The sequence below is a fragment of the Onychomys torridus genome, chromosome 3 (assembly GCF_903995425.1).
Source record: "Onychomys torridus chromosome 3, mOncTor1.1, whole genome shotgun sequence".
Lineage (NCBI taxonomy): Eukaryota > Metazoa > Chordata > Mammalia > Rodentia > Cricetidae > Onychomys > Onychomys torridus.
The window spans coordinates 76,694,770-76,720,785 of record NC_050445.1 but is presented as its reverse complement, the minus strand read 5'-3'; the positions used below and the strand labels follow the sequence as shown (position 1 = coordinate 76,720,785).

General features: G+C 36.6%; 1 protein-coding gene and 1 non-coding gene across 2 annotated transcripts in view; both read left to right on the top strand.

The window, feature by feature from the left end:
- The first annotated feature begins 10,455 nt into the window (after positions 1 to 10,455).
- On the top strand, positions 10,456 to 10,617 carry LOC118580977. Its single transcript, XR_004944625.1, has one exon. It is a non-coding gene; the product is annotated as a U1 spliceosomal RNA (small nuclear RNA).
- Positions 10,618 to 21,629: 11,012 nt separating this feature from the next.
- Cd36 (CD36 molecule) overlaps positions 21,630 to 26,016 on the top strand; it is a 51,423-nt gene continuing 47,036 nt past the window's right edge. The window contains exon 1 of the mRNA XM_036181358.1: positions 21,630 to 21,736. The gene's annotated coding sequence lies outside the window, so the exon portion shown is untranslated. The remainder of the gene's footprint in view (positions 21,737 to 26,016) is intronic.

The window sequence follows — 26,016 nt, the reverse complement described above, 5'->3', positions numbered from 1 at the left end:
TTTCCTTCCTAGATTCTTTAGAGCTTCCTATGGCCTTACCTCCAACTGCTCCCCTCAAAGGATGTTCTATCACTGTAACTTAAATATGAGAGAATGAACGCCTGTTTATTGAAGGAAGTGTGCTGTATTGTATGCTATTGTAAGCCTTACGATAGCTTTTATGCCCACTCTCTTAATGATTTATGCTTCTAAAACTCATACATCAAACTAAAACCTTACCCTAAACCTGTTTTTCCTGTTATATCGTCTCCTATGTATATTCTCTCATGTATCTAACTGAAAACCACCTCTCCCATACCTGGACTTGCTTTCCACACCCTCAAATACACTTTGGCTTCCTCCATCAACACTGCCACAGCACCGCCCTCTTCTCCCTCTGGTACTCACTCTCAGCACTTTGGAGTAGCTGTCACATTTTAGTACAATCAATGGTTTAGGATTTTGTTCTCCTAATTACCTGTGATCCACTTGAGGAAGATACCAGTGTTGTGGTTAGTTGTACACAATTTAAAAGTCTCGAGTTATCTGAGTGCAATCTCTCATTTCTGTAAACCCAGCAGTGGGAAAACCAAGAAAGGCAGATTGCCATGTAGTTTGGGTGTAAACTACAGAATGAGACTATATGTTTAAAAAGTAGTTCAGCGGGTAGAAAGAGTCACTCTTTTAGTGTCCTTGTTGCTCTTCAGGGGGCCTGGGTTTAATTGCCAGCATCTACATGGTGGCACACAACTGTCTGTTACTTCAACTCCAGGGGATCCAATGCCCTCTTCTGGACTGTGTGGGCTCCATGCACACACATAGTGCATGGGCATATATATATAGGTAAACCTTCATTCACATAAAATACTAAATAAATAAATGGTATTGTTTTTACCAAGAAAATGGAGTGAAGTATATGGTAGGAGAGTAAGTTCATATATATTCTGCCAATTTAAAGAAGAAACAATTTGAAAGGAATATAAAAGCCTCAGAACCAGAAAATAAAAATAAAATAAAAAGGTTTGAAACAGAATTTGCCCCGGTTCTTGGTGTTAATCTGCCAGGTAGATTAACAGAAGGGAGACACATTGGAATTTGGTTTGGGTTGCAAGCATGACTGGCCAGCAGGTGCTTGCAATGTAGGCAAAGGGTTGAGGGCAAGATAAGATTAAGGAAGGACGTAGCCGGCACAGGGAGAGCTATGCTCAGAGTCTCAGTTAGCTCTAAGTGCTTCCAAGAAGTTAAAGACTGAAAAACAAGCATAGCAAAGCAGGCAGTGAGAGTACACAGCTTGCTTTAACAGGCGAGGCTCACTACAGTACTTGTTGGAAATCAGTGAGCATTACAGTGCTGAAGTTGGTATCTTGATGCCTGCTTTAAAAAATTCATTATATTTATATTGTTGTAATAATCCTTACTTTTAAACATAAATTTGTACCTGTGTTTACTGTGACACAGGTTACTTAAGATTTTAATTTCTTCTAAATAGAGACTCTGTCTATTTCTTCCTAAAATGCTATTCAAAATTCATCCACTATTATTTTGCTAGTTATTAGCTGGAAGAATTTATGTTGTCAAATCACATTATACTTTTCTAATGGACTTTTCTATAAGGGTAATAGAATATTTTAATATTGTGACTACGCTTTCTCTATTTGAATGATTCCCTGCTGATGTGGATGTGCAGATCTTGGCCTTCTTTTGAAACAGAACTATGACAAAGCTCTAAGGTGCTACATGATCCCTGTGTACGTAAACACTCTCCTCGTGACTTCTAATTCTGCTCTTTTTCTTAGCCTCATGTTTTTTCTTGTCATTCTCCTTCTTTACAAATCTATTTAGTCTTCTTGAAAATTCTAAGAGTTCCTGCTTCCAAACATATCAGTACATTTGGAGTCAAATATTCTTAGGTTCCCTATTACTGCCACTGTCTTCAGTCAGTGACCAATGGAAACATCTGTGCATAGACTTCTTACTTATTACAAACAGGTAACCTATATTACAGGGAACTGAGGGCGAGCTAGTGAGAAGATGTTTTAAATGGTTTTCCATTACTGTGAAATGATACCTGAGAATATCAGGTTGAAATGGGAATGATTTCTTTTGACTGATGCTTTCAAAAGTTTTAGTTCATTGTCACTTAGCTCCATTATTTCTGGACTTGTGGTGAGACAGAGCCTTATAGAAGAATTCATTTTGTAAAGCAAAGATAGAAAGAAATAGGCATAGAAAATGGAGAAGAAGAAACCGGTTCCCTTACTCTTACCAATTCCATATTCTAAAGTTTCTATCACTTCACAGTATTCCTTAGAATTATGAATGCATGAATGGATTAATTCATTCGTGAATGTAAGGCCCTCACATGCCCGTCACTTCTCAAATGCCCCAACTGGAACAGGGCTTCAGATGATGCTGTTTTCAGCACATGAGCTTTGGGGTCTCATTAACACCCAAACAATAACAGAAGCTCTGTAATAAAGAAAAATGATAGAATTTGTATTTTGGTGGGATTATAAAATGAACAGGAGCTAAGACAGAGGGTCAGATAAGTCAATTTTATGATTGTCTTATCTGCTCCAGGCAGAGGGAAGTCTAGAATAATGCTGGAGCTGTAATGGATAAAGGAGGAGCTGCTTCACTGTGCAGGAAAGCAGTTATGGTTTCTGTGGCTTCAATGTTGTTCACAATTTTCCAGTGTTCACATATGATTGTAGAGTGGTTTTCTGTTGTCTTTATTAATTATTATCTCAGATAGCTATTATCTAAAGAAGAACACGAGAGTCCAGCTGTGAATGTCACACAAGTGTCTACTCATAGTATGTGATCACCTCCCACAGGTTGGGCTGTTTTCTGTATTTCACAGCACACTTACTTTATGAAGACTGTATATAAAACACAATTTTCTACAACTTTGGGATAGGATTAGAATGAAGTCCACTTTGTAAGCTCCACCCTAACCATAAGATAGGCAAAACACACTGATACTTAAACAGGAAATTTCATTGTTCTGCTACTAGTTTGATCAGTAAGAAGCTCAAGAAATGATCAGCTGCTATATAACTCTAATTTGCACACAATGTTTAGCAATATAATAAAGCTGGTATAAAAGAAACAGTATTTTGTTTTCTACTTATAGTGATATTTTATTTGTATTGAAACATGATTTTATTTGTATGTTAATAAAGTTGCCTTGGGGTCAGAGCAAGCCATAGCAGAAGCCGGGTGGTGGTGGTGCACGCCTTTAATCCCAGCACTTGGGAGGCAGAGCTAGGCAGATCTCTGTGTGTTCAAGGATACAATTAGCATGGCAACACACCCCTTAAATCTCAATACCAACCATAGAAGACCTGGAGGTCTGTACAAACAGTCAGTGACGAGGAGGTCATGTGGCTGGGTTTATGACCAGTGAGAAAGCAGAACAGAAAGTCTATAAAAAAGAAAAAACACACAGAAGTAGCTCTCGGGCAGAGAGGAAAGACAGAGCATCAGTGAAGGGTAAGGTTTTTAGCTCTCAGCTATTGCTCTGACCTCTTGGCTTTTAACTCTGCAATTGGGTCTGTGTTTCTTATTTAATACGACAGTTACATCTACATATACTTCTGTATTTATTGTGTTATATAAAAAACTGATTTGATTTCCTAGTTTGCCCTTTAATTTTTCTTGATGAAAACCTCTAAACAAAGACTGCTTATTCTTTCTCTTCAAGTTTTATCATTTCACAGGGTGATATTTCATCACTTCTGTTTTCAAGTAAAACATGACTCTATTTCATGTAGCCCAAATTAACTATTTACTGAACACAGAACTGGAGTTGTGATCTTTAAATATTACTTTTTTATTGTAACTTAAAAAATAAAAACATCTTTGAACCATTTCCCTTTCCCCCTTCTTCCCCCCAGTGCTCCTCATGTCTTCTCCCCCCAAGCTCTCCCCCTGCCTATTACAACTATCAAATTCATGGCTCCTTTTTGTTTGATTATTATTGTCTCACACACACACACACACACACACACACACACACACACACACACACACAATTTCATAAGCAAGCCTACTGAACATTCTTAGTGTTCCTAATATATAATATATAATTTCAGAGATGTCTATTTGGTAGGATAAACAATTAAATGGCCTCATATTTGGGAAAAGCAAATTCTTCTTGTCTCAGGATTCATTAGTTGCCCCTAACCCTTTGTCCAGGTATGAGGCTCCCATAATATTTAGGTAAGAGGTTGTGCTGCAGATGTTTCTGTTGGGTTTAGATATAGCTTGTGTAGATGAAATACTTTCAAGTATTAGAGATGTCTTTTAGGGGTTAAGCTGTGGGTTTATTCATGTCCAACATAACCTATAGTTGCCCTTTTAATTTTTCACTCCAATTATACCAAGACTAGATTGAAGAATGATGTATTGGTTACAGAGTTGATTTTTTGCTAATTGTCATATAAAGCATATATTGCAAATGAATGTAAATATCCATTAGTTATTTGGGAAAGCAAAATATTTCTCTTGGAGTCCTTTTTCTTCAGCATCAGATTTACAGAGTTAACATGAGTTGGATATATACATTGGCTAATGTATTACTAACTTTCCACGTGGTCAAAATTATTCTGTATGCCTAGTTTTGAAATAGATTTTTACTTGAACTGAAAAAAAGACAATATTAATTCCCTTAACAGAAATAGCTCTACAGTTGAGTTTGTAATACTTTAAATATCACAGGCATTTTAAAATAGCTATGGAAATTATGCTAGAATAATTTCTTTGCTTATATCTACCCTTAATTTCCATGGTGTCTTAACAGCCTTTGTCTTCAATTATAGTGGCATTTTTTAGCAGGAAGATTAACCTAGTCATTTTTTGGAGAATCTCCTTGTTTTCATTTGGATTAGTTGCTTGTTATCTTTCCCCTGTATCTTTCTCCTTCATCCTGTATCTTTAAATAATCATGATATATTTACATATCATATGCCCTTTATCCAGTAAGATGGTCTATACATTTACTACCAAGCCATTCACAACTTTCCCTTTATGAAATTAGAGAAGGTTTGAGTCTATTTCCAGGTCCCAGATGATGTAGATAAAATGACTTGTATCTCCTATTTATTGATCTCTGGCCTTGAAGAAGGGCTCTTCTTCTTGACCTTTGCTTCTGACTCTTACCTCCTCTATCTCCCATTCAAAATTCCCACCCCTAATGTTATATTTGAGACACTAAACTTCTGTCCTTGTTCTACAACACATCAAAATTAAGCTTTGTACCTAAATCTCCTATCCTTGGACTCTAACTTGTTATCCAAACTGATAAAAAAAGAAAGTTAGGGTGCTATTCATTTCACAACACTAACTGAAGATGTTAAGTCACCTTTCCTCACCTCTGCTGTGTGTTAGCTCTGTCCACCATTTCACATAAAGCTGGTTTACAGAAGTGCTAAGATCTTGGTTTCCTTTGACCTTTAGTGTTGTATCTACTTTTCCTGAGACTATTGCTCTTTTGCTGATCCAGTTCCCATTTCTCCTCTTTCCTCTACCCCTGTTTTTATGTCCCCAAATGTCGACAGAAATGATGAGTAAAAGCACATATCTTATGCATTATGATGACTCTTCCAGTTTGTTTTTTGGTTTTGCTGCTCTCTCTGTTGCCATGTTGAACCTCAAGCACATCACCAGGTAATTCACACCCTGTTTAGACTGAACACAATGTATCTTTCTCATAGTGTATACATGTTTCCATCCAGGGCCTCCTGGTGGATAGCCATCCCAATTTATCCCTTTCCACATAACCTTTTAGAAATGTAAACCCTTATCCTGTTGTTTTTCTTTGCTTAGAATTACTTAATAGCACTATTCTGATTTCAGTATAAAGTGCAAACTCCTTACAATGTTACACAAGGGGCACACAGTCCTGGTCTATTCACTTTGCTTGCTTCTACACATTCTGCCCACTAATGTCTTTTCTTCCTTTTGCATTACAAGAAAGTGTGTGTTCATCTATTGAATCAAATTCATTATTTTATAGTCTTGCTTCTCTCATTAATCCAGTGTTTTTTAAAGACTATTTTCTTTGCATTCTAGAGCCAGTTCCTTAAGAAATTTCCTTCTTCTTAATGTGAAGCTGGACATTTTTTCTTTATAAATTCCACTTTTAAAGGTTTTATGAAATTGCATTATGAAAATTCTTGGAGGTTCCCCAATAGATTTTTCCAAAGGTAAAATTTGTACATATGTGGCATGGGCTGTCTTTGAATTCAAACAGTATTTCTGCTAAACATTTGTTTCATAAAATTATGTAACTTCTGCATCTCCTTTGAAAATGGACATGAAACTATTCTGTGTTAAGGTTTGAATAACCAAGCAAGATATTAGCAATTTGCAACATTCCTCACCTGAAAATGCAAAAAATTGTGATCAAATGGCTGTGGCATTGAGATACAATTATTTTTATTTATGTCTGTTCTCTTGGTTCATAACTCCCCCTCTAAGGCCTGCCATATAAACTAGAATTCTTCTGCTACAAGAAAAGTCACAGAAATTCTAATATTGCCTCACCTTTCTGTATTTGTGTTGGCTTTAAACAATTCTCTGTCATGCCTTTAGCTAATAGTAATAAGACCCTCCTCATTTCAGGGAGTTGCTGCATTTGTCTTCCAGGATAATTTGTACAGACACACCCAGCTCTATTCTCCTGGTTTGTTAGTATTATCCCACCCTTTGTATTTAGCCATAATGGTGTCTATTCACCAAATATATCCATGCAACTTGTGGTCTCTGCAACTCATCTGAGGGGACAATATTAATGCAATTTACAGCTAGTTAGCAAAAAACATATCTTTAAAAAGGCCATGACTATGTACTAGCATGAATAGCTTGGGAGGGTGTGTTTCTTGAGGACAGAGCATTCTTTATAAAGAATTTGAGGTCCTCTCCACATAGGTAGTGGTACCAAACTAAGCTTATTTGGCCCATAATATAGTGTGTCAATCACTGAAATGTTGAGTTTGTTGAAGGAGAATTCACAAGGTAGTCACAGAAAAAGAAATCTTAAATCCATTACCAGATAGAAGTGTTTAGAGGCGTTTATAGGATAATGTACCAGGGTTATATAAGGTACAAGTAAAGGGTTTTAGAGGTGAGGAAAAATAATGTAATGTATATCTGTACATAGACTCAAACTCCATGGCTTCCACTAGGAACATACTCAGAAGGTGGAAGTTTTAGCAAGCTCTAAGGATTGAAATTACATCAAAAAGACACCCATCCATCTGATACTTTCTCAGACCCAACTGTATGATCAGTCACTTGAAATAGACAAAAGCAGCCCACGAGATCCTAAGATGCAACTTAGGCAAGTATTTGCCACTGTGACTGGTGTGTCAAAGGGTCAACTACATCAGAGCCAGCAGAAGGACAAGACACTGCCTAGCTATAAAACCTCCAGAACTGGTGACCTTTAATCACTTAAATTGACTGACATAACCTAAATCCAGATTTACTCAAGATCCTCTTCCTTTTCAATAGTGTCAGAACTGAACTGAATCATAAGATAGCAAATTATTGTCTGCTACTGAAATGCCAGGTTGCTTGTGTGTAGGAAAATAGAAATCTTGGGTCAACACTGATTGTGGTATGAAAACAGAGGAAATCTAGTCATTAGTTAGACCCTGACACAGTAACTTTTAGTACCTCTCATATTACAGAGTCAGGAAGCGTGATCTTATTTCTTATTCTTTTACTATCTGTTAATACTGAGAAAGCAACTTCTAATGTTATATTTCTACTTCTTAATTAAAGTGAGACAAGCATGCTAGATGCTACATGAATAATGCCCTAATGGTGTGGCTCTTTGCTTTGTTATGGTTCAAATCAATGAATTTCTGTTTCTATTTTGTATATACAATTACAGTGATGTTTCCTATATTTCAAAATGTACTTGTTTTAAAACTTATTCTTTGGAAAGTTTATATATTTTTTTATTTTAAATTTACCATATGCTCCCTTGAGCTATATACATACACACATAACACCCATACACAACCTAGAACATAAAAAATACATTTGACGGTAGTTATAGCAAAGCAGAGAAATCCCACCTAAAATCCTATTTGAAAAACTCCAATACATCTCTCTCCTAAATTAATGCCCCCTTTTGGTTTAACTAATAATGCACTTTTCGTCAATTAGAACCACTGATTTGTACATGAGACTTGGTCATCTACTTGAGCATGCATAACCTACCAGGGGCTACAATCTGAGGAAATTCATGTTGGTCATTTATATGTCAACTTGAAACAAGCTAGAGACATTAGGAAGAGAGAAGTTATTAGCAGTTCCTTAACTAGGGATTGGTCCCTTGAAGCCAGTGCCATTTGGGATGATTTAATTGCCTTGGTCTTGTGCAAGAAACCACTGCTGCTGTGAGCTTGTGTGTGCAAAGGTTCTCTCATGTCTGGAAGACCTTTCACAGCACTCCTCCTTTTAGCCTGACTCTTCCATTCATTCTAGACCCTCTACTATAATGTTTCCTAAGCCCTCTGTGGTGATTTATCAACACTAATTTTGTTTTCAATGTCATTGACAAAGATAAATTTAAAAGGGGAAAATTATCTAGACTTATAAAGTTGTTGACTGGGAAATAGAAAAAATTATACAAAAAAAGAACTTTTAGGGATTTATTTTCATAATTATAGAATAATGTAGAAATTATATGAATTATATGTAAATATCTCAATAATTTTTATGTATAATATACAACTAATATATAACTTTTAACAACATTTACTTTCTAATGGCCATTAGAAGTACAGAAGAGTAACAAAATATTTGCAACTAATAATTTAAACTCAAATAAAATTCAATATTGTACATTAATTTTTAAAATATATAGTTAGGAATTCCAAAGCCATGGGGCACATTGTTTCTTCCTTCTGAAGATCCAGAACCTGGTTCAGTCTTGTAAAATCACAGAAGTGTTGCCAGTTCAAGGAGATACACATCTCTGCCATTCTAGGGTCTTATAGTTAATACACCATAAATCTGTTTATGTGTTGATACTCATCTAAGAGCAATAAATCTTACACTTTCTTCTCTTTAAATTTTAGTTTTCTAAATGATTTATGCTAAAATCTTTATTTTTTCAAGTGCTGAGTTTCATTATTTCATATTACTTTTGTGATTAAGAAAATTTTATTCTCTGATGTATAAAAATTATACTGAATTATGTTACTAGAGAAAATTAATTGAGTTTCAAATAGACTATAAAAGGAATTTAGACACTATCTTTTTAAGAGAATATTATTAGATAATCCCATTGACATCACAGTCATTGGCAAGAACAATATTTTATAATCTTTGTTACAGAGAAAGCAATGTTCATGTGGGCGACTTTTATCCATATAATATGTATTACTTGACAAAGTAAATTATTAGACAGTTAATCTGCTAAGGTTTAGAAATTTAACTTCCTAAAGTGCATTCCCAGATAAAAAGAGTTAACTTTAATATTATGGGGCAAATATATTCAGTTTGGAGCTTTAGGGAAGTTACTAAAGGTGAATACATGGAATATACACATGTAGTACAGCCTCTTCTGTGCCAGGCAATATTCCCAGCTACTGGATACCTGTGTCTCTATGCTATTGTATTCTATCAAAGTAGAAACAACTCTTTGTCTTCATTCCCCATTCAAAAACTGGTGAGACATAGGAATAGCTCCATATACTCCAAATGTTCACCACAGGTCAATAAAACATGACCATGAGCAGTCAAAGTCATTGGAGGGCAGATTCAAGAAGAGCCCAGACCAAAGCCATCACAGTGCCCAGAAGGGAAAACCACAGTGAAAGAAGTTGGCCCTAGACAAACGGTCACTGCTTCTGCACCTCACCAATAGAATCCCATGTTGTAAAACTGGTTCTTCTCTCCTAGTATACTGCTATCCTAAGAGTTCAGTTAATCGCTACTGGATTAGTTACACAACCACTAACTTTATTTGCATCTTTTATGGTGTCATAGTTTTCTATTTCACCAATTCTATGTCGATAACGTGTATTTTTGTTTTGTGTTTTGGTTTTCTGAAGGCAATAATCATAAAATATTTCATTCTTTAAAATATCTTTTTATTTTAAGCCTTATTAGTTATTTGTTTTTAAAATTCATCTATATGTTTTTATCAGGTTATTGATTTTTATGTCTTTATATTTAATATTGTAGGGAATGAATACAGGTTTTACTTGGGAGCTATAGCACAAAGATCAATGAATAGTCATTATACACACATGACAGCACAGAATTCAAAATGCTAATAAACCAAACTTAGAAATGCTATAAAAGTAAACACTGAGGGTTGGGAATTTAGCTCAGTGGTAGAGCGCTCGCCTAGCAAGTGCAAGGCCCTGGGTTCCATCCTCAGCTCAAAAAAAAAAAAAAGAAAGAAAAAGAAAAAGAAAAAGAAAAAGAAAAAGAAAAACAATGCAAAAATTACTTACCTGGCAGGGAAGATACCATGATCATGAAGGTGGTTTTCCCAGGGCGAGGCTTATCCATTGCACTCCAGATGTGCTGACCCCTGCGATTTCCCCAAATGCAGGAAACTCCACTGCATAATTTGTGGTAGTGGGGAACTGCATTCGCATATTTAAAAAAAAAAGGAAACACTGGATTTTGAAAACATTTCTTCAAAAATTTGTGTTATACATTTATTATTTTTTACATTGAATATATGTTGAAATGATGTCATCTTTATATTGGGATAAGTAACATTATTATCAATATCACCTGTTTATTTTCAATGTTTAATGTAGCTATTGGACATTTCACAGTATGTGCATATTTGTACTTATCCCCTTGGACAATGCTGTGTAATGTAATGTGATCTGATGAGGCCCCAGTCATTTTTCCTGCCTTTTCCCATTTCTTCTACCTCCACTGATAGTACCAACCTGAAGGGTGCTCAGCTACAAATGAGACCCCTGTATCACACTCAACTTCCCGAAGCTCAGGGAACATTCGAAAGAATGGAGAAGGAAGAGACTGTAAGAGCTAGATATCGGGAAGGCCTTCAGTAAAAAGATGCCTTCTGAACAAGACAGGACTGATGCACTCATGAACAGACAGCAACAGTTAACTTCCCAGAGTGGACAGAGAAGCAACATATGAGTCATCACCTCTAGCTGAGGAGTGTTGTAGAATATTAATTTAAGATGTGCTACATTTATTTATGCTATGGAATATTTGTTTAATGATGCAAAGATTTGTTGCATTCTTTTAATGTTGCATTTGTTTAACTCTGTGAAGCTGTGTTACTGTACCTGTCTAAAATATCTGATTGGTCTAATGAAAAATTGAATGGCCAATAGCTAGGCAGGAGAAAGGGTAGGAGGGGCATCCAGGTAGTGAAAATAAATGAGAGAAAGAAGGAGGAGTGAGAGAAGGAGAGCAGGACACCAGGGGCCAGCCACCAAGCTACACAAACAGCCATGATGTAAGAATGAAAGAAAGGAATTACAGAATAGATAAACACCCAAAGGCAAAAAGGAGATGGGATAATTTAACTTAAGAAAAGCTTGTAAGAAACAAGTCAAGCTAAGGCTGGGCATTCATAAGAAGGGTAAGTATCTGTGTATTTATTTAGGAGCTGAGTGGCAGGCCCGCAAAGAGCAAAAACTAACTAAAAATTAACTGCAGAGGAGCTAGTGAAACTAATGGCTTCTGGGAAAGGAAGAGTCAGTTCTCTTTAAGAGTCTTTCTCGACAATTGGACACCTGGAGCTCCACCTGGGACTTGGCCTAGGATCTCTGCATCCACTTCCATCAGTTATTGGATGAGAGTTCTAACACGACAGTTAGGGTGTTTGGCCATCCAATCACCAGACTAGGTCAGTTCGGGCTTTCTCTCGACCATTACCAGTAGTATACAGTGGATGCATCATTGTGGATTTCTGGGGACCTCTCTAGTACTTTGCTTCTTCCTGTTCTTATGTGGTCTTCATTTATCATGGTCTGTTTTTCCTTGTTCTCCCTTCCTGTTCTTGATCCAGCTGGGATCTCCTGCTCCCCTAAGCTCCCTTTCTCTCGAACCTTGCCCTTCATTACCTCCACTCATGTCCCGTTGTTCATGTAGATCTCATCCATTTCTCTGTCATTGAGTGATCCCTGGGTCTTTCCTAGGGTCCCATTTTCTAGGTAGCCTCCCTGGAGTTGTGTAGCAGTCTAGTCATCTTTGTTTTACATCTAGTATCCACCTATGAGTGAGTACATACTATGTTTGTCTTTCTGAGTCTGGGTTACCTCACTCAGCATATCCATTTCTGCAAACCTCATGATGTCATTTTTTTTTCTGCTGAGTAGTACTCCATTGTGTATATGTACCACATTTTCTTTATCCATTCTTCAATTGATGGGCATCTAGGTTGTGTCCAGGTTCTGGCTATTATAAGCAATGCTGATATGAACATAGCTGAGCAAATGTCCTTGTGGTATGATTGAGCATTCCTTGTGTATATGCCCCAGAGTGGTATAGCTGGGTCTAATTGTTGAGACCAAGATCAGAAAAAGCACAGGAACAAATAGCCAAACTAATGGAAACACATGAATTATGAACCAAAAGCTGTGGAGCCCCCAACTGGATCAGGCCCTCTGGATAAGTGATTCAATTGAATAGCCTGAACTGTTTGGGAGACACCCAGGCAGTAGAACCGGGACCTGTCCTTAGTGCATGAATTGGCTGTTTGGAACCTGGGGCTTATGTGGGGACACTTTGCTCAGCCTGGAAGGAGGGGACTGGACCTGCCTGTACTGAATCTACCAGGTTCACCTGAATCCCCAGGGGAGTCTTTGCCCTGGAGGAGATGGAAATGAGGGGAAGGGACTGGGGGAAGGTGGGGGCAGTGATAGGAGGGGGAGGACAGGGGAACCCATGGCTGATATGTAAAATTAAAACACAAATATCCATATGAAAAAAATAAAATAAATATATTTTAAAAAAAGAAATATTTCTTAACATCAAGGACAAACATTACCTCAGAGTAAAGGTTTAGAAAAAGATATTTGAAGCAAATGGACCTAAGAAACAAGCAGATGTTAAATATTTTAATACCTGACAAAACATACTTCAACTCAAACCTCATCAAGAGATAGGTAAGGACACTACATAGTCATCAAAGGAAAAATTCACAATGATGATATTTCAGTTCTTAACATCTATGCCCCAAACACAAAATAAAATAAAATAATAAAATAAAATAAAATAAAAAGAGTCTTTTATTCTCCAGTAGATGGCTACACAAGTGTGTGGATAATACAGATTGGAATTGGTAATTTACAACAAATAAATAGGTAAAAAGAAATAAAATTTGGAAAGTTGTAAAAAGGTTGAATCTTAGAAGAATTAGAAGACAGTGGGGTGAATGTGATCAAGGTATATTCTGTGCATATGTAAAATTCTCAAAGAATAATACCATTATATTTTTTAAAATTAAAAAATGCAACAACTATTGTTTTCTCTTGTACCACCCCACTTCTCCACAAAGCAGTACTATAATGAACATTTTGCCAGAACCCAGGAGCTAGCACTGAAGGAGTCAGTGTGAGGAATTGTGCTTGTATTTTTTTTTTTTTTTTGACATGATTCCATAACACTGTCTAGCTTAGCCTCTTGTTCTTATGTCAGTGTCTGGTTCAAAAAGGAAATACCCGACATTTTGGTAAGGTGCAGAAGGGTAATAGACAGACCATGATGACAAGTGAACAGGATCTAGAGTTTAAGAGTTCCCCTAAAGATCATTAACTTTGACCCTGATCTCCATGGCTCCCCTTGCCACTAGTTCATTGTGTTTGATAAGATTATTTGTCACATTCTTTTGGCATCTGTCCTAGGTGAAGGGATTGAAATTTGATACCTTTGGGTCGATCTGCTTTCTGAATATTTTCTTAGCTTTTGTCCTGTGTCATTTACATTTTTTGCAAATTTATGTTAGTCTTTCTATAGATTGCATTTTAGTGAGAATTTCAGGCAAAAATGAACATAAATGCTATATTAAGCAGGCAGTGTTAATCAGAAGTCTTGGTCGTAATTTTCAATTTTGGAACTATCCAGTCATCACTTTTGTTTTTTCAGTACATGATCCATGTTGGATTATAGCCAGGCCTCCATGTGTCCTGTGATTGATCTCATCCACTTTCTTATACCATATATGTGAGCTGTCTCAGTCTATTTCCCTGTCCCCATAGATAGGAGCTTTTAAGTCAAACAAAACTTCAGTGCTTCACCTGCCTTTTCTAATCCCATCATCAACTGCTAATACAATCACAGAAGGTTTTATTTAAGCACTTTCCATTATTTATTCATAATTTTACTTCCTTCTATGTGGGTCCAACTAATCTTCTAGGACAAATTAAGGCTTTAATTATTCTCTGGATGTATTTATCAGATCACTGTCCTTGTTGATCTCTCAACTAACTTCTAAGTCACATGTTTACTTCCTACAATTTCAAATAGGTTACTGTGTGGTATTAACTGAAAAGTTGGTCTCTCCTACTCTTCTTTCTCTATGGACTGAATATATATGAATCTGAAAATTGGGGAAAGGAGTTGGGGGAGTAGCAAGGAAATGGCCTTATGCTACTATTCAGTTTTATTATTATTATTATTATTATTATTATTATTATTATTATATTTGTGTTTTAATTTTACACATCAGCCATGGGGTCCCCTGTCCTCCCCCCTCCTGCACCCACCCCCACCTCCCTTCATCTCCTCCCCTCCATTCCCATCTCCTCCAGGGCCAAGACTCCCCTGGGGATTCATTTAAACCTGGTGGATTCAGTACAGGCAGGTCCAGTCCCCTCCTTCCAGGCTGAGCAAAGTGTCCCTGTGTAAGCCCCAGGTTCCAAACAGCCAGCTCATGCACTAAGGACAGGTCCTGGTCCCACAACCTGGATGCCTCCCAAGCAGTTCAAGCTATTCAATTGTCTCACTTACCCAAAGGGCCTGATCCAGCTGGGGGCTCCACAGCCTTTGGTTCATAATTCATGTGCTTGATTTGTCTGGCTATTTTTCCCTGTGCTTTTTCCAATCTTGGTCTCAACAATTCACACTCTTACAGTCCCTCCTCGTTCTCGACAATTGGACAGCTGGAGCTCCACCTGGGGCCTGGCTGAGGATCTCTGCATCCACTTCCATCAGTTATTGGATGAGAGTTCCAGCACGGCCATTAGGGTGTTTAGTCATCTGATCACCAGACTAGGTCAGATCAGGCTTTCTCTCCACCATTGCCAGTAGTCTACAGAGGATGTATCATTGTGAATTTCTGGGGACCTCTCGAGCACTCTGCCTATTCCTGTTCTCATGTGGTCTTCATTTATCATGGTCTGTTATTCCTTGTTCTCCCTTTCTGTTCTTGATCCAGCTGGGATCTCCTACTCCCCTAAGCTTTCTTTCCCTCAAACCTTGCCCTTCATTACTCCCCTTCTCGTCCAAGTTGTTCATGTAGATCTCATCCATTTTTCTGTCATTGGGTGACCCCTGTGTCTTTCCTAGGGTCCCGTTTTCAGAAATTAGACAACAAAGTGCCCAATAGTCCAATTAAGAAATGGGCGATAGAACGAAACAGAGAATTCTCAACAGAGGAAGTTCAAATGGCTGAAAGATATTTAAGGAATTGCTCAACATCCCTAATTATCTGGGAAATGCAAATCAAAACGACTCTGAGATACCTCCTTACACCTGTCAGAATGGCTAAGATCAAAAACACAGAAGACAGCTTATGCTGGAGAGGATGTGGAGCAAGGGGAACTCTCCTCCACTGCTGGTGGGAATGCAAACTTGTACAGCCACTTTGGAAATCAATATGGCGCTCCCTTAGAAAATTGGGAATCCATCTCCCCCAACACCCAGCTATAGCACTCTTGGGCATATTCTCAAGGAATGTTCAATCATACCACAAGGGCATTTGGTCAGCTATATTCATATCAGCATTGTTTGTAGTAGCCAGAACCTGGACACAACCTGGATGCTCTTCAACTGAAGAATGGATAAAGAAAATATGGTACATATACACAATGGAGTACTACTCAGCAGAGAAAAACAATGACATCATGAGGTTTGCAGGCAAATGGATGGATGTAGAAAAAATCATCCTGAGTGAGGTAACCCAGACTCAGAAGGACAAACATGGTATGTACTCACTGATAGGAGGATACCAGATGTAAAACAAAGATGATTAGACTGCTACATAACTCCAGGGAGGCTACTATTCAGTTTTTAAAAAGAGAAAGCCATTATAATTCTGCCTGAACACTAATTTGCCTTGCCTTTCATCTAGTGTATGGCTATGGGGATCTCAAAGCAGAAATATTTCACCGAAACTACAAAACATTGAGGTACCATTGGCTTAGTAAAGAGTGCAGGCATCTGTGCTAGATGTTGATTCGTAGTACTTCTAGATCTCAAAATTGTAATCAATGCTCTGGAAAAGTGTAATTATGTCAAGGGGAAAAATGGCTACTATTTACAAAGTACCCATAATGATGACAAAGAAATACCATAACACCAAATTTATGAGAGGTTTCCTATCTTTATTAATGTAATGCCTGTTGCAGAAAATAGGCTATGAGTTATAAAGACAATATAAGTAAAACTCTCCATATTTTAAAGTTTCTTGCCAATGATAATAGAAAACACCCTGGATCTTACAGAATGGAGGTGTGGGGTAAAAATGAAATGTAGAAGAGTATTGTAGACCTGAGCTTGTAACTCTGAAATTTCTTTCAGTTTATATGACAAATAGTCATCACAAAGTCTCATCTTGACAATTCTATCCTGCCCAAAACAATAAGGACACTTTCCTGCATCCATAACAGTTGGTCCAAGTAAATTTGCTGTTTCACATTCCCTTGGTGAGGAGGACCATTCTGTATCTCCAAGTAATGGAAACATGGAAATAATCCATTTTTTGAATTTTCCTGTCAGTTAAAAATCTTTTTAACACAGAAAAATTATTTCCTTTACAACAACATGTTTTGAAAAGTACAAACACAAAGGCTTGGAAATGTATTAGTCATACAAAAATGACCTCAATTTAGACAGCATTTTATTTTCCTATTATAAGTAGGATTACTTGTTTTTTTTTAAAATCATGTATAGTACCATTTCATGAGTCATGTAACGAGAAATACAAATTTAAAGACTGCTTTCCTGTGTTTTTCTGTGTTGTTTCAGGTTGATAGTATTAGATAACAGTGTGATATAAGGGAGAGAGTCTGAACCAAACAACAAACATTTAACTTGGCATTCAATTCCACTTAAACTTTAGTAAGTTTCCCAACCTCAGAGTATCACTTTTGCCACTTGTATTATTGGGAAAATAGTACTACCTCCCAGCACTCACAGCAAGACTGTTTATATGACACATCTGTTTCTGGAATGCTCTCTAACATGGGGAAAGCACTCTCTTGGCTAACCATTGGTATAACATAAAACAACTTAGTTCTCTTAAAGGTGCTTCTGAAAGAATTACCAGTTTGCAAGTTAGTTAGGCATATAGGTGTAAGGCTGATGTTGTTATTTGAAAGGTCAGTCAGTACACTACACAATTGTGCCACCCACTTTCCAATCAGATTTTGTCCCTGTGCACAGAGACTTTTAAAGCCCTCATGACAATATCCTTAATTTTATTTACCCACATAAAAGGAAGGCTACAAGACAACATTTAGGTGGAATTTACTGTTTTATTACAATGTTATTTTCCTAGTTGTCTTATTCTGAAATTTTGCTCAGGTATCTAAATATTTAGCTGTTGACATAAAGTATAGCTCAATTAAGTTCAAGGTAAAGGAGCTCAGTCCTTCTTTTAGGATGGTAAGCATCCCTTATATGACCGGGTAAGCCACCTGCTCTTTCTTGTTGCCTAATCAAGTTGAGCAATAGGAGCAAAGACTCCAGGACAAACTGTGGACAAAGGCCAGGAAGTAGTTTCCACATGAGAAAGAGTTCTGTCCTTACACTGCCCCATGCTAGCCTGACTTCTGGGAAGGTCACTCGAACTTATAAATGTCTGATATGAAAAAAGCCTTCTGTTTATGTGGTGTGTCTGAATAATTTAGAAATGAGGAAACTATGGGAACTAAAAAGGTATTAAAAGGAAAGGAGTGAAGAAACTAGGAGACTATGTTAGAACTTTTGGAAAAGTATCATTGTAGAGACCCAGAACACAGGCTACCCTGAGATTAGGAGTGGAGTTAGGAAAACCAGAAGAATAAGGACATTTGTTTGAGTATTTTTTTTCCTCCTGAGATTTTAAATACTTACAAGAAGTCCTATGTGGCATTCAATTTTTAACATTATTATAATAATTATCATCTGCTTTATTTGCTTTCATCTATCTTTAGTTCTTCATTCTTTGTTTCCATAGGCCTAATCATGAGTGTTGGTTTTCTATCACTTTGCCATTCACTGTGAGATGATATGATTTTAGCTACAGTAACGCATATAGAAATATGCTAAGATCTTTATAAACATTGCATTACCTAAGAAGAGCACAGATTTTAATCTGCATAAATACCTATAGACATTTTTAGTTTAAAATGTTTTAATTTTAAAAATAATTAAGGTGCTTTCAGTTATTTATATTCTCCTTTAATTTTGGCCTCATAATTTTAAATTCAAGTTGGTATATTTTTATCACAATACATCATATTTTCCCTCAGGTTCTAAATTCAAATGGATTTTCTTTAGAACTTTAAGATACAAAGTTATCAAAATAAAAGGTTTTTAAATGCATTCAGTGTGTTCTCTATTTACCCTTAACTACGAATTTTGAGATTTTTTTTTTTGTAGAAAGATAGCATCCCTAGCAGATCAATATTAATTACTTCAAAATTCTAAGGTGAAGTACACATGTCATTTCTAACAATATGTGAATTGGGTGCTCAGCTAATTTAGAATGACCAGCCTCTTGTTTCTGCAAGCACTCTTTCTTTCTTTCTTTCTTTCTTTCTTTCTTTCTTTCTTTCTTTCTTTCTTTCTTTTTTTGGGGGGGTTCAAAACAGGGTTTCTTTGTGTAGCTTTGTGCCTTTCCTGGTACTCATTTCATAGCCCAGGTTGGCCTTGAACTCACAGAGATCAGCCTGGCTCTGCCTCCCGAGTGCTGGGATTAAAGGCATGCACCACCACCATCCGGCTGCAAGCACTTTCTAAATCCATCTAGAGATGGCAAAATGCTGTCTTCCTCCTTCCTCCTCTGCACTAGCTGACCCCCAACTTTTTCTAGGAAAGGGGCCAAGCACCCCTGCCCTGTGTTGTGTACTCTTTCTCCTGAATGTTCTAATATTTATTTGGAATTCAGTTGTCTCATATAAGGAGGATAAAACAGAGTATATCAATTGAAGCAGATTCATTTCAAATATTTGAAAGTACTTTCTAAATTAAAAAATATTTTTTAAATGCCACTGAAATGAGAAAGTTTAAGCTAATTAATGCCTTGCTAGCAACAGAGAACAGTTGGCAATGCAAAGAAATCCTAAAGAGAGATAAATTATCCTGGAGGTATGGATAAAGTGAATTTGTGTTGCCAAAATGAAATAATAACACATACAGAAAATGAGAGCAATACTTTATCAAAACTTGACGCAGAAACTTGGATACAGACAATGAAAAAGAGAACAAGAGGAGAATGTGGCACCATGGCATCAAGGCAACATATTCTGCTTGTGAGCATTCAGCATCATTAGGCCACTTTGAAGTACGTCTTAATCCTTGGACTTCTGAAGCCTCCTTTATTAAATGCTTGGGATTAGATATTGAGTACTCACAGCTTTATCACCTCCTGTAGTATGAGGATAATGGAAGGAGAAGAAATTCATCACAGGTAGAGTAGATGAGAAGGGCTGTAGGCTGGAGTATCAAGTAATCATGTCTGTACAAATGTGGATTTCTTGACAATCAAGATACCTCATATTCTTTAATACTTCATGTTCTTCATTTTGTCAATAGTTGTTTGTTTGTTTGTTTTGAGACAGCATTGCCCATACTCCATACTGTCACTGATTTCACTATAGAGCTATGAATTACCTGGAGGTCTGATTCTGGTAATACTGCCTCCACCTCCACTGTGCTAGAACTACAGACATGCACCACCATGCACATTTTATGTCATGTCATTTTATGTCATGTATTGGTAAGTAAGAATACAACCTATTGAGCCTCATCCCCTGAGCCCATTTCCAGCAAATCTTCAGGAACAGTCTTCCAGTCATAAGATTCATCTCTAGAAAGCGAGCTACTGAGAACTTTGTAAGCAAAGCAAATTTTGACAGAAACTGTTAATACCTTGGTTTGTCTGTGTTAGCAGATTCAATAAAGGGCATGTACTTAATGTGCTAACTATAGATAACTGACCAATCACAGGCAGCATGGCTGCCATAAAATCAACAACCAGATAACAAGTGGAGCCACAGCTGGAGCTTTTGACAACTCTGGTTGAATTTTCTTAACCCTGTTATGTGAGGGTGGGGTTTAACACTATTTCTATTCATTTAATAAAGCTTTGAAATCATTTTCCCAGTGAAATTTTCATGTTCCATATCATAATATCAATCTCATGAGGAGATGACAAGAAGTTGTGAACTATTAAATGCTAGTTAACCAGTTCTAGGCTGAATGCTCCATACTAGGGAAAATGCACACATCCTGAGGTCCTACTGGATCCTTCTGCAGCTCTTGGAGAACTGTAGTGAAACTTACTACAGAACAACTTGCAGTAGGTATCTGTTTTCTTCCTCTTTGTGGTGATGTTCCGAGCACAAAGGGCTCACATGGTAAATTAACTCACAAAAGAATATTATCAACATTGAGCCTTAGAGATTCATAGCCTTAAATGATTAGGGAGAAAATTCATGACTACTTGGTCTTACTTAGCATATACTAAAATGATTTTGTATTTTAGAGTATCTTTATTTTTTGTATTTATTTGTATATAACAATATATTATTTGATACATATATATTTATATACATATATTCATGCAGATTAGACTCACCAAATATTATCATCTTTAGTCTCATGTGTGACAAAAGATAATCTAAATTATTTTCAATCTGAGCTTGGTCATTTGTAGGGTTTTCTCCATTGCTGTCCTCACAAACAATACTATCCATGAATGTAGAGTTCTTCATCTCAAAGACAAGTACAAAAATCTTTCTGAGATAAATATTATGATTATAATGTCCTACATATTGCTAAGACATAGGATGCAGTCAAGGGAATTGCTGTGAGGATGTATGTGGGGTTTTCCATGGAGAGGGATCTGATGCTCTGCTCTTTTAAACGTCATAGAGTAATTCTTTTCTTTCTTTCTTTCATTTTTTCTTCCTTCCTTCCTTCCTTCCTTCCTTCTTTCCTCTTTTTCTTCTTCTATCCCTCCCTTTCTCCCCTTCCTTCCTTTCTTCTTCCTTCCTTCCTTCCTTTCTTCCTTTTTCTTTCTTTGATTTAAAAGAGCAGCTCATTTTCAAGCTGGACAGGCTAACAAACTCTGGGTGTTGAGCTTTCTTTGGTTTGCAAGCTTCACTGCCTCACTGGTGTGTCAATCAAAATTCCACAGCCATTCTTGGATACTTGGAGGTGGGGCTATATAGCAAGCAGTAGTGATTTGACCCGGCACTTGGAGCAAACAGGACCGGAGCTGTCTTTGTGACACTGTAACCTTGCGACTGCATTTTGACAGTTCCACTTGTGGCCATGTACTCTGTCATCAGACTTCTAACTGGTAATTACTTCTGTGAACATTACCTAGCCTAAAGATTTGATGGTCAAGATTCGTGCCTGCAAAACTAAACGCTCTTGCTTTGATGGGATTATTTGCTTTGCTCTTATACAGTTTAGAGTATCATAGTGTTTTTCTCTTCTCACAGAGAGGGGAATAGTGGGAAATATTATATGCATTCAGGCATCCTACTTAAACTTTTTATTAAGAAAGAAAGTAAAAAATTTGGTCAACTCTACTATTTTTACTCTAATCTTGCCAGTGTTTTTTGTTACTCAGTGAGAAAATATTCAGAAATATTTAAAATTATTCAAGCCCTCTAATATGTATGTATATATATACCTACTTCATTAGTGGGTTAAAGGTACAAATTGATATATACCTCTCTATCATCTATTTGCTATCTATCTATCTATGTATCTATGTATCTATCTATCTACCTACCTACCTACTTACCTATCTATTAGCTATCCTAAGAAGACAAATTGCAGATCATCATTTTCTTTCTAAAGATAGAATAATAATAAATATTATTACTAAGGATTTAGCCTATTAAAATTTTGCAGCAGAGTGGTTGTCTTTGGAATCTTTCAGGAAGAAGTGTGTCCTTTGCTGCTTCTGGTAGCCGATAATAATAAACAGAGGTCGCAGGCAGTCACCCTGTTGCTGGCTTTCCTGGCATGGTGCAAGTCAATAGGTCTGTGAACTATTTGAGAGGTGATTTTGCAACTTTTTTTATCTTCTCAAGTTAGATGTTTCATCAGTGCAATATAATTCAGTTAACATAAGCTGCTGAAACATTGATGAAATGTTCAATAGAGTACTTAAGCAACACTAAACTATTAAACTTAAAGTGGTTTTCACTTTGCAAATCACTATTAAGATGTTTTCATGGTAACAATTTGCTGATAATAGAAAGTAAACAAAATCAAGTATTAGAATTAGGAAAAATTTCAGGCACGGTTGCTTTATTGGTCACATACCATCATTTCACTAATGATGCTTAATGCTATGACTTGCATTGTGATGCAATGATCCACAGCAACATTTGTACAACTTTACTGTGGTTATAATAAATGGTTGGCAATGTGGCCTTGGGAATTTGAATAGAGGGCAGCAGGAATAATTAGCCTCAGTGGGCGCTGGAGGAATGCAGGGCTCAATGTATTTGTAGACTGGAGGAGAAAATGCTAATACAATCATCTTCCAAAAATCATAGCTTCACTTGCATCTAAATCTTTGAATATTTCCAGTGCTGAGCATAGCTTGTGCCTTGGGCAACTAATATCATTATTTACAAACTGTAGACAAGCTATACTTAAGGAGTGTACAATCCCAGATAATTTTACTTTATATGATCCAGATTACCTAAAACTATAATTATTAAATACAAATTGAAATGTTTTCATGTATAGTAATGCTACAAAACACATTTTTTATCAAATTACAACATCATTAATTCCAGCATTATGCAAATGAATATCTCTGAAGAGTTTGAAATTGTGTTTCATCTTGTTTGTTGAATTATTAGTACTTATCTGCCCAATACATACTAGGGACTGATTATTTTCTATACTTTATTTTATGCACTTAGCACCGTAAATATTCAATAAATTCCCAGTGCAAATACTGTTTCATAAACTGCAAGGCTATCCAAACAGGGACCTTTGAGGCTCTGCTGGATGAGCAAGGAAACCTTCATTGAGTTTGGTAGCACAACAGAAATATTTGTTCTCTAAAGATGATGAAAGACCAGTGGCATCCTAAGTATATGCAGTCTATGGAGCCTTAGGTTGCTTAGAAACTCAGTGACTATGGGCTTGCTATGGCAACCCAAGTTATCAGTGAATGCAAACTTAGCTGGCATTCTGTTAAATCTCCATATTTTGCAGGTAAGAATATTCAGAAAATCCCTTCTGTACTCTGAGTATTTTCATTACTTATGCAACCAGGATAAATGGTATTTCAATAAACTCAAATATGAAAATAACTATCTATAATAGATTATACCTATATGAAATTGATTTTTAACCCTGTGTTTTATTTCAAATTCGTAATGTCTCCTGTTTGCTATCTTATTGTCTTCTCTTTCTCTCTCTCTCTCTCTCTCTATATATATATATATAGATAGATAGATAGATAGATAGATAGATAGAAAGAAGATGATAAGTTAGATAGAGATATACAGATATTTAGAGAGAACTAGGTATGGTGCATTAAACCTGTGAGAAAGCAAAGTTGAGACAGTATATTATTTAGATGCTATATCAAGGGTTTTTATAAATTTAACTCCTTAATTGTTCTATTTAAATATTCTACAAATGTGTTTTTACATTACAAACTCATTTGCAGACCATACATATGTATATTGCTATATAATTTCTTCTTAAGATCTTTAATAACTATGCAATACACTATTTTAGAAACCAAATTCATTTGGAAAGCACATTTTGGAGGTCATTGCAAAGGCACCTGGAGACTGTTGCTCTTAATTTGTGTAGCCCTCAAGGTAGCATGTTTTAGTTTATGCAGCTCCTCACTCCTGAGCCTTTCTGTGACTAGCTCCACTGTTAGGTTCCAGGAGTAGATTTGCTTTTTTCCCACAGTTACACCATAAGGGGCTGTGCTTTTCCTTGCACCTCTTCCCCGGTGGATGCTGTGCTTCCCTTATCTCTGTATTACTTCGTGTTTATCACTACCAATAGCAGAGGCAGAGGAGGAGGCTCTCCTGAGACAGACAACACAGGGCTCTACTTATTGTTCTTTTCTCCTGGGCATCATCATTTATGCGTTTTGTTTTGATATTTAAGATTTCACCCTATTAGCATGTCTCTTGAGAGAAGAAGCAGCAGTTTGACTCAGGTTTTCACAGAAAACACCACAATTAATACCTTCACTGTTAATTTTATGTATTTTTTGTATTTATGATTCCTCAAATGGTCAACATCTGTGAATTGCTTAGGGTGCCAGCTCAGCTAGATGATGTCTCTGCAGATGGTAATAAGCCTCAACTCATAGAGGGAGACAAGCGTAAACATAGAACTTGGGGGTGTTTTCCTGAGGTAACTGTCCTTTGAAAGCCTAATGCAGGGCTCTATAAGATACCAATGAATGTTCACTAAGCAGATCATACATTATGTAAGTATTTTCCCCTTTTATAAAAAATCATTTCCTAGCTGGGCGGTGGTGGCTGGCACATTTAATTCCAGCACTTAGAAAGCAGAGGCAGGTGGATCACTGTGTTCAAGACCATCCTGGTTTATAGAGTTAGTTCCAGGACAGTCGGGGCTACACAGAGGAACCCTGTCTTGAAAAAAATAAAAAATAAAAAAAAAACAAAGAAAACAAACAAACCAAAACTAAAGATTCTTTTCTCATACAACTCATATGCTGTATCCTGATTACAGTTCTCCCTCCCTCCACTCCTCCTAGTTCCTCCCAAACATCCCCTCCCACTCCCTTCACAGTCCATGTTGAGATGGCTAGAGTTTACAATGAGGTTCAAAGAGCTAGCTGATATTGCTGCCACCTTTGGCATGCATCAAAAGTTTCAGAAGACTGCCCAACATCATGTAGCTCATTTTCACTCCCACCATTTTATACACTGCTTTTTGGTAAGTATACTTTCTATAACAAATATAAGGATCAACGTATTTATTTATTTATTTATTATTTTTTAAGGATTCCAGTGAACAGGCTATAGTGATGCCTTCCCTTTGTAGAAGAGTATTTGGTAGCTAATGTCTCATTGTTTTTCTCGAAATCACTATCAGTTCAGAGTGCTTGCCACTCTAAAAGTTTCCACCTGTTCTTGAAAGGTCATGCATGTGTATGCCAGTCTATATGGAGACAGAAAATTAGCTTTTAGAATCAGGCCATTCAGGAAACAAAGGACTTGCAATAGGCCAAAATAAAGCAATGTGTACAACAACTTACTAATGATATTCATTTAAGTTTTATTTAGTTAATTAACAAATTTCAGAAAACTTCCTTTAATCCAAGATATGATGATTGATACATAAACAGAATTTGCACACAGGATCATTTAAAATATTTAGGGAAAGCATATTTTATAGGAGTATGTCATTCACTGTGCATTGTATACATAACAATATATACAAAATATAACAATTATATTATAGAATAGAAAATTTTAAGCTATGCATATAAATATTTCCTAATATGGAGTAACCATATGATATATATTTAACACATTCAGTTTTGTTTAATCCAAACTATACCTGTATATAGTAGACATGGCATGCTTAATATCTACTAAACCA